General features: G+C 43.7%; 1 long non-coding RNA gene across 1 annotated transcript; it reads left to right on the top strand.

Moving 5' to 3' along the window:
* The first annotated feature begins 898 nt into the window (after window positions 1-898).
* LOC131126010 (uncharacterized) lies at window positions 899-5,600 on the top strand. The gene is made up of 3 exons (XR_009129098.1): window positions 899-996; window positions 1,111-1,230; window positions 5,443-5,600. It is a non-coding gene; the product is annotated as an uncharacterized LOC131126010 (long non-coding RNA).
* The last annotated feature ends 2,592 nt before the right edge of the window (window positions 5,601-8,192 follow it).

Genomic DNA, 8,192 nt, shown 5'->3' with positions numbered 1-8,192 from the left:
GATGAATTCCCATAATTGTATTGTTTTCCTGTCCAGCCAGTGTGGCAGATCATATCATTGATCTAAATGCCCTTAAATGCCACACAGATTTGTTCGGCCAGGGAAAAATGTAATGTGTATGGAGTATTACTTGGCTTTATTTGATGTTTTGTTGTTAGGCAAATTTGGAGCGGCCAGACCGGAGCAGGAGGGGATAGAAAAGAAGGAAAAATAGCAACAATAACAGAACAAGGACTACAGGACTACAGAGCATCTGCAAACATCTACGATGGTTCTAAAAGACCATTATCGAGAGGATATTTTCCATTATCGAGGGAGCGCACCCCCCGCCCCACACACACCCCAGGGGGACCAGCAAGGGGCCACAGAGTGGCCCCATACATCACACACACCTTACAAATATAAATATATAAAAATACAATAAAATAGTCATAAATGATCCAACCATTTTCTATGCCTCTTATCCTCAGTAGGGCTGCGGGTATGCTGGAGCCTATCCCAGCTGTCTTTGGGCCAGTTCCAGTAATCAAAAGAGACACAAGTAGATTCCCTACCCCTGTTCTGGAATAAATGACTAGAACAAAGCTATGCATCAATGTAGAGTATTATGTACAAAGTTGACCCGTTGTTGGCCTCTTGCATGATCTGTGCTTTGTTTTTAAGTGTGGCACATTTTGGCTGTAAAAAAGGAACATTATTGCCCAACGCTAATCCCCCTCATCCATTGCACCTGCAATAAATCCTACATGCAGGACACCGACACACCTGACACGGACACATGCGCACCTATAAAAGCTGGCTCTCACGACTCCCCCCATCTGCTCCTCATTGGCTGCAATGTCAAAGAAAGACCTTGCAAAGCATTGGCTTTAGTCATGCGACCCCCAGTAGGGAGCGGCAACCTTTTAACCCCCTTGATGCCAACATTTTAGCTGATTTTAAAAAAATATATATTTTTAAAATGGAGGCTGTGGTGAAAGAAGAAGAAGAAGGGAGGTGAGACGACCTGTGTAATGTACATTCTGTTCTACTTTGGCTGGGATTTCCAAGGTTGCTTGTCTGTGTGTGTGTGTGTGTGTGTGTGTGTGTGTGTACGCACGTGTGTGTTAGGTGGTGCCAGGCACAGTGTCTCCTCTGCCTCGCTCCGTGTTGACCCGACCCTGGACTCTCCTCCCACTACATGGGCGAGGCTTGGAAGTTGCAGCACGTAACCACACTTGCTGATTACTGGTATGTGCACACACACACACACACACACACACGCACAAATACACAACATTTGAAGACCGGTTGAAAAATTGGGAGTGAGACAAAAAAGCATTAAACTCAAATAGGCTGTTCATCATCAACAGTTTCAGACCATAGCACAAAAAACCCAACCCCCCTAAAATGGAAATAACATTTTCAAAAAAGGACTCTTGTTAATCACCTCAGAAATGTGGTTTGGGCATGTCAGTATTTCCTGGAGGCTAGTGGGAATGTTGCTCCCGGTGGTGAAGATCTTCTTCATGAAGGGCATCCACTGTCCATTTTTGTTGTTGTAAACTTCACTTGCCATCCATCCCCAAAATGTTCTCAAATTATTTAGACTGGAGGAACATGCAGGGTGGGGCGGCACGGCGGTCGAGTGATTAGCGCGCAGACCTCACAGCTAGGAGACCAGGGTTCAATTCAGTTAATCAGCGACTCCAAATTGTCCATAGGTATGAATGTGAGTGTGAATGGTTGTTTGTCTATATGTGCCCTGTGATTGGCTGGCCACCAGTCCATGGTGTAATCCACCTATCCCAGCTGTCTTCGGGCGAGAGGCGGGGTACACCCTGGACTGGTGGCCAGCCAATCACAGGGCACATATAGACAAACAACCATTCACACTCACATTCATACCTATGGACAATTTGGAGTCACCAATTAACCTAGCATGTTTTTGGAATGTGGGAGGAAACCGGACTACCCGGACAGAGATGGCTGAGGGTGGAATCGAACTTGGGTCTCCTAACAGTGTGGCCTGCGCTCTAACCACTCGGAAAGCCATATTACAATATAAAATTTCAAAATGTTAAAGGGTACCTGTTTATTTTTTCGGCCTTTTGTATTGAGTTTTGGACTCCTATAGAGCAACTACACATGATAACCCGCACAAAAAGCTTTCTAGATCTTCCAGAATCTGCACCTATTCCAGAAAATGAATAACCCCCCCGGGAGCTCCTACTTTGGAGAGCTACTTGAAAAGCGGTTAGGAGCTACTTGTAGCTCATGATATAGAAAAAGGCAATTAGCCCCGCTCACTGTATGCACACTCTATAATGTTACACACTTACTTACATAAAATAAACACAGTTAGGACACGGATAAATTGTTACTTACAGCTTGTGCTTCTGACTCTTCAACATGACCAAGTAATGTTGGAAAGCCATTGGACATCAGCAATAGGATCGTCCAATGCGGAGCTTACAGCTTGTACCCGGGCATGCCCATATAAGGAAGCTTGGTTCATTTCTTATATATGGGGTGTGCAAACCTCATTTATGTGAAACTGTGGCATTGTTTAACACGATGACACAACGTTATAAACAACATTTATAGGTCAGAAAAGTGGAAAAAGCATGATAGGTCATCTTTAAGCAAGTTTGTCTCTCTCTAAACTTCAATGTAAACGCTAGCTTTATAGCTTCCCCCTTCACATTACCCTTGTATGACTTATACACTTATTTTTGTACAGGTTTTTCTGCATTTTTCCTGTTTTCTTAGTTTCTTGCTGTTCTAGAATATGGAGTTGAAGAAGACCTGAGCGATTTATATACAATGTCTATTATTATGTAATTTGAGGAAATACAGTATGCATGCTAACTTCCTCTATTAGCAGAGGTAATGAAAGTACCTTGCCACCTCCTCCTGATGACTTCCTATTAAGTCACACACGGACAATGGCAATCACACCACCAGAATTCAAGTACGTGCTTCCCTTCGTCCCACTCTGGTTTCCCATCAGCCAACACTCGCCGTTGATAAGTGAGACAAATATTCCCACGTGCAATAACCTCGCCAAGCATGCCAAGGTACATTCCAGGGAGTGTGTTGCCCTGATTTAAGGCTGTCTTGTCCAAGGCTGGGCTCTCTCTATGTGTGTGAACAAGCACACGTCATCCCGTCCAAGCGCCTGATCCTATCTTCGCCCCTAAGTCTAGTCTCAACCATTCACGTCCAAATGAATATAAATGAGTGTTTTCGTAATGGGACCTAAATGTAATGTTACCCAAAACACTCTTAAAAGCAGAAACCTCATCTGGAGGGAAAACAAATGGAAGGGAAGTGGCGCCAAACGAAGGGGGGAAAAAAAAGCCGGTGAATAATCACATCCGCGCTCGCGACGACGAGGACAATTAACAGTAAAGCGAGACGAGCCGTGCTTGCATGTGAAGTGTCACAATGTAACCCAGATGAAGCTGCTAACATTGTGATCAAATGTGTGTGTGTGTGTGTGTGTGTGTGTGTGTGTGTGTGTTTGTGTGGCGCAGTGAAACAAGCCCACATTCCTGCACAAAAAAACATTACAAAGTGACAAATGGGAAGGAGTGCAAAGGTCAAAGCAGCGGGAACAAATCACTGGATGTGACGCGCGTTCGACCAAAAGCCTTTTACACATTTGGATGAGGAAATATGAACAGTTAGCTTCCTAGAAAAGCAGATTTTTAAAGTGGAAGACTCAAACAGGCAGACAATGTGTCATAGATATAAATCATCTTGCCTGCAACCGTTTAGTAGGAAATTGTACAATAAAGGCCACACATAACATGGATGATGCACTTTTCATAAAAGAGCAATATTTTGTCACAAAAAAACATTACATTGATATTGATTCATATTATAGAATGTATTTCATTCATTCATTTTCGACCGCTTTTTCCTCACGAGGGTCGCGGGGTGCTGGAGCCTATCCCAGCTGTCTTCGGGTGAGAGGCGGGGTACACCCTGGACTGGTCGCCAGCCAATCACAGGGCACATATACTGTAGACAAACAACCATTCACACTCACATTCATACCTATGGACAATTTGGAGTCGCCAATTAACCTAGCATGTTTTTGGAATGTGGGAGGAAACCGGAGTACCCGGAGAAAACCCACGCATGCACGGGGAGAACATGCAAACTCCACACAGAGATGGCCGAGGGTGGAATCGAACCCTGGTCCTCCTAGCTTTGAGGTCTGCGCGCTAACCACTCGACCGCCGTGTTATTATAATTACAATTATGACAGTTGAAGGAATGGTCGAAGGAACATAATTGGAGTAGATTTTGTACTTTCTCCAGAAGTAATGATGCCTATGATGTCATGATCGTTTGGTAAATTAGAATAGACGAGGAAAAGTGTATGGAACACTACAGCACTCGACTTCCTACTATTTAATCCACTTCCAATGCAGAGGTACAACAACAGAGATATTGAGTTTGTCAGCCATGTTTTTTGTTTACTATCAGTTGGAACGTTTTGAGGTCGAACACAGGAAGCTCCATTTGGGATACTTCCTACGTGCCAGCAAGTCTGGAATGCAGCATTGCCCTCTGTACAATAAGATTGTCATCCTTTAAACTGCCAACAGCCACATATTTGCATCGTATGAGCAAATTGTATTAATAAAATGTAACGTATTAACTAGCAATTTTAGTCCGTTATTTATGTTTTGGAGCTTGCAAGGTGGACGAGTGGTTAGCGCGAAGGCCTCACAGCCAGGACACCCACGTTCAATTCCAACCTCGGCCATCTCTGTGTGGAGTTTGCATGTTCTCCCCGTGCATGCGTGGGTTTTCTCCGGGTACTCCGGTTTCCTCCCACATTCCAAAAACATGCTAGGTTAATTGCTAATTAATAAAATTGTTAATTAATAAAAGCTGCTCTATAGGAGTCCACAACTCGATACAAAAGGCCAAAAATAAACAGGTCCCCTATTAACATTTTGACATTTTATATTGTAATATGGCTGCTTGGAGACCTGCTAGGAGACCCAAGTTCGATTCCACCCTCAGCCATCTCTGTGTGGAGTTTGCATGTTCTCCCTGTGCATGCGTGGGTTTTCTCCCACATTCCAAAAACATGCTAGGTTAATTGGCGACTCCAAATTGTCCATAGGTATGAATGTGAGTGTGAATGGTTGTTTGTCTATATGTGCCCTGTGATTGGCTGGCCACCAGTCCAGGGTGTACCCCGCCTCTCGCCCGAAGACAGCTGGGATAGGCTCCAGCATGCCCACAACTGTAGTGAGGATAAGCGGTAGAAAATGAATGAATGACTTAATGTTTAATGCAAGTTGTAAGAGCGTTCATAATTTGTAATTTTTGGTATAAAATCAGAGTAAATGGTGGCGCCAAACAGATCTATCCAATACAAAACAATAATGTATGAGGGCTGTCAAAAGCTGACAAAGTCCTGGTTCTCTCCTCCAGTGTAATGTCTGAATCCAGGACCCGAGCTGACCCCGCATGTTAGCCTTTGTTTGGCAGACGCCCCGGCCCCCTTTAATCTGGCCAAGAGATAAATCCTTTGATGGACCTGGCCCGACTCAGTTGAAAGTACTGCTCGACCATCTCCATAGATCAACATAATACGGCATGTTTGATGTTGGGGTTGGGGGGTGGAAGGGGGGCATGGCACGCGGGTGGGCCCTTGCTCTGGCTCCTAGTAACAAAGTCATCAATCCAAGAAGGACTTCCACAGTCCATCTCCCTGGACCACAGCTGACCGGGTCTGCTGCCCTCTTGACCACAGGGAGGCTCCACTCCAGTAGGATAAGCATATCTGTCTGTGTCAGACTGGGAGACAGCAACACATTCCTGATTCCACGTCGTATTTGGGAACGCTGACATCATGCTGCCTTTAACTGACCGTGTGTCTCAAAATATTTCCAGACATTAACAATGCAAAAAAACATTGATGTGTCCATTTATTTATGAATTATCCAATTAACACCCTATTAACCTGCATCGAGTATGTAAGAAATATCTGCACTAATGACGTGTGTGGGGTGCACATGTGACGCACGACACACATATAACACGGAAAAATGTACATTTAGCGTAAACCTGACACGGCACACATTGGCTGTGCGGACGACACACAAAGACTTATGAAATGTGTAAGTTTGTCTTCCAACCTGATAAAAATGTACAGTTTATTTGACATCACACAGCCTGGTCTGAAGCCAGTTTACAGCTCAAAAACCAGCAAATCACACATTTTTTGCGTTTTTTTTGCTCGTAGACCAGCTATAGGAGTCCATATAACGGGAGACGTTTGTACTATGTTCTGTATGCATTGCATTGAAAATCATGCAATCATGTTTCAAAATAAAACAAAATTTCAAAAGTGATCGAACTTTTAAAAAATGCTAATGTTTCTCAAACTCAAGTCCTTCTGAGTGGACTGTCTGATGTCAGAGGCTGAACCCCAAGTCTACTCCATTGCCTTCTTACATCTTCTTACACCTACACTGGTTCATCACTTTACTTTTCAATATGGTATCAAATTCATACGCAGCGACCAGTCCAGGGTGTACCCCGCCTCTTGCCCGAAGTTAGCTGGGATAGGCTCCAGCATACCATGTGGATAAGCAGCTTCAACTCAAATATCAGAAGAGGTATGAGACTTTAAAAAGTTTGGGACATTTATTCATTCATTCATTCATTTTCTACCGCTTATCCTCACGGGGGTTGCGGGGGTGCAGGAGTCTATCCCAGCTTTCTTCGGGCAAGAGGCGGGGTACACCCTGGACTGGACAATTTGAAGTCACCAATTAACCTAGCATGTTTTTGGAATGTGGGAGGAAGCTGGAGTACCCGTAGAAAACCCACGCATGCATGGTGAGAACATGCAAACTCCACACAGAGATGCGTAGAACATGTATATTAAGGAAAATTATTAATTTAGGCCAAGAGTATACATACTATTTGCTTAAATGTACATTTTTGACTACTAATAGGCCAGTTACAACTATCATTTTTGATTAAGAATGAAAATGCCATAGAGTGAGGGACGGATGCTACGTTGCGGTTCTTTGCACAGCATCATCGCCCTCTATTGGCCTGGCATGCAGATTACAGCCTTTTTAGCAGTTTTTACCAGCCACTGTGCCTCTTTATTTGGAAAACCGAGTGGCATTAAATGGCAGCCAAAAAAAAGCATACCCTTTACTTTATAAACACTTTCATTCACTCATCATCGACACGCTCTCACATCATCCATCTTGTGAAAGCGAGTGATCCTTGCCACCGACTGCATCAGCGGCCAATGTAAGTGTCGCCCATTTAAATACCCCAGGCAGACATCAGGGAGCTCTTTAGAGTCAGTTGAGACAGGACCTCAAGACACAGGCCCCACACACTGGCTCTTATCTAAAGCCTTCATCAGTGCACACCTAATGCTGATAGATTTGATTCTCCAGTGGGGAATATGCACGAGACTTCAGGGGCCCAAATTAGAATGTATAAGCATGATGCTGTGTGTGTCTGTATGTGTGTGTGTGTGTGTGTGTGTGTGTGTGAGTGCCCAACTAAGGCAAGCTCTGCAACATAACCCTGAAATAACCTGACTGGCATTTTAATTGCTTTACCCTGCAATGCCTCAAAATGCTACTGATACATAAAAAGATTCCCATACATTCCTAAGGAAGGAATAGCACTCCAATATAAAAAAAAATCACAAATAATGCATATATTCTTATAATAATACATCACTCAAAAATGAGCAATATTATGGGTGTCATTTGTCAAACAAAACACATGATTAGTATAATTAATATCAACATTTCAAATACATGTTGTTACATTACATCTTTTAGCTGTTTTTAAAACGTTTTCTAAAAAAAAAAAACAAGCTGTAGGCTAGAAAAGCCGCCCAGGCCACACTTTGGACACTCCTGTCCTATGGGTTTTAAGATCAGCACTGTTCCTCCACATTCTAGGCTCCACTATAGTGCCAATGTAACAGCGTTCGTGCCCTTTAATCATTGTGCAACAGTCATGGAATAGGAAGCCTGGTACACAGGAAGCTGAGCATTTTCTTTTGCCGAGGGCAGCCGTCTCTGTGCCGTGGCGCTGGAGAAGGGGGCTGATGGGACCCTCAGATTAGCTTCCTACTTTTATGTCAAGCATAGGCCACAGCTGTGCATTGAAAAACACTAGACTAAATTAAACAAAGG

Source organism: Doryrhamphus excisus, chromosome 3 (assembly GCF_030265055.1).
Source record: "Doryrhamphus excisus isolate RoL2022-K1 chromosome 3, RoL_Dexc_1.0, whole genome shotgun sequence".
Classification (NCBI taxonomy): Eukaryota; Metazoa; Chordata; class Actinopteri; order Syngnathiformes; family Syngnathidae; genus Doryrhamphus; species Doryrhamphus excisus.
Note: the sequence above shows the minus strand (reverse complement) of the source record. Positions and strands in the feature narration are given on the sequence as shown.